The following is a 2,042-nucleotide window of genomic DNA, read 5'->3' on the forward strand; positions in this document are numbered from 1 at the left end:
TTAGCGAAAAAGTGTAAGAGTCTGATTGAAAGTTCTTATGCAGAAGAGAAAAATAATCTTCCACAGCCTGGCGAGAGAACGAAATGTCATGGTTGGCAGTCAGCCTCTAAAAACTGCACAGAAATACGTTTATTGAGGTTAATTACTCGCAGGGGCCTCTTATCAAAGAAATTAACAAAAATAAAACGTTAGTGGCAGAGCTTACGGCAGGCATCACTAAATCATGACCATGGAGCTTACTGCTAATCATTGCTCTCTACCGTTACTAGCGTATGGGGCCGAAACTTGGAAGTTAGCAAAGAAGCTTGGGAAGACGTTGAGGACCGCGCAACGAGCGATGGAATGAAAAATATTAGGTATGACGATAACAGACTGGAAGACACCGATGTGGATTAGAGAGCGAACAGGGATAGCCGATATTCTGGTTGACATTAAGAGGAAGAAGTCGTGGTGGGCAGACATTGCAATGCGCAACTGCTGGTCTATTGGAGTTGCAGAATGGGTGCCAAGGGAAGGGAAGCACAATCGAGTACGGCAGAGAATAAGGTGGGCGTGATGGAATTAGGAAACTTGAAGTCATGTGGAACCAGTTAGCACAAGACAGGGGTATTAGAGATCGCTGGAGAAGCTTTCGTCCTGCGATGGACATCAAAATAGGCTGCTGCTGATGATGATGATGTCACGACATCCGTGCCAGCTTCGTGGCATATCATTCATGTTATGTGATGCATGCGTGTCATGCACGTTCTGATAGCTCGATTTGCGTGAATTGCTGGGGAGGTGGGGGGGGGCGAGTAGCGGCGTAGCCAAGAGGGCACGCCGGGCACTTGTAAAACTCACTAACAGTAATTTTTTTTGCTACTATGGCGATGGCCCAGCTCTTTCCCCCTTCACGGTCAAATGTGACCCCTCCCCCTCATACGAAAAATTTTCTGGCTACGCCACTGTGGGGAGAGGGGTGTAAGATTGCTCTACACCCCTCCCCGTAACTTGTCAACGGAAACGGGGGTGGGGATGGGAGCTGCCGCCGGGCCGCAAACTTTAGGCAGCGGAATTACCGGCTGCATTTCCTTTTGGACGTGAATACTGCTTTTATGTCATTACACAGTAGGATTTGTGGTGGTTCGAGGGCGTGTGACAATAAAAAAAAAAAAACCACATACAAACATCATCAAGTCTTAGCTTGAGCAGATCTTTGGGAGCTGGGCAAGACTATCATAAAAAGAAAAGCTTCGCACCCCTCTAACATGCATTGTCAGCTCCGGGTCACCGCCGACTGCACCTTTCCGATAAAAGAAAATCGCACAGAAAGTCCTCTGGGATTTGTGTAAGTATGCGCAAGCATTGTGTCTCTTCCTCGTCTACACGCACCCCATGTCGTTATCAATGTTATGAGACTTGATCCCACGGGTATAAGCGACAACGCTGCGGCGACACGAGCTGCTGTGGTCGGCAGCGCCAAGTGAATGGCTAAAGTAAAGTACTGCAGGTGGCAGGGCCAGGTGCGCTGATGACCTTCCGTTCATCTTGAGCCGTTGTCGCTCTTTAGCACTTCTTATCCGCGTCGAACCATTATCAACCGTTCTCCGGCGGCGGCTGCTTGTGGCACAGGCGCACGAACCGTATCCTGAAAGGCAAGTACAATGCCGACAGAGTGTGCCCGATGCTGAAAACTTCAAGCGCTTTGTTTTCGCCGTTTACTTCGCTTTGAAAACAGACGCACGTACACCTATCTTGAAAGTGATCTGCGAAAAGCGCATAGTGCGGCACGTGCTGAGAGCTTCGTGAGCGCTGTGTTCTCGCCGCTTCGGTCGCGTTGAAGCGAGAGCTAGCACGAAGGTGAATTCACTCGCTGCTGCGGGTTCTATTTTGAAAGATATCGTTCGGTACGGACTGACGGACGGATGGGTTTTCTTGTTGGGTAAGTACAGAAATGCTTACGTTATAAAAAAGATCGCAGGGTTCGCGAATTTCGCGATAACAAACACCGACCTACTCCCCCACCCCCCGCTGAGCGATGCTGTCTTGGTCGCGCCCTACCC

The sequence above is a fragment of the Dermacentor andersoni genome, chromosome 3 (genome assembly GCF_023375885.2).
Source record: "Dermacentor andersoni chromosome 3, qqDerAnde1_hic_scaffold, whole genome shotgun sequence".
Classification (NCBI taxonomy): domain Eukaryota; kingdom Metazoa; phylum Arthropoda; class Arachnida; order Ixodida; family Ixodidae; genus Dermacentor; species Dermacentor andersoni.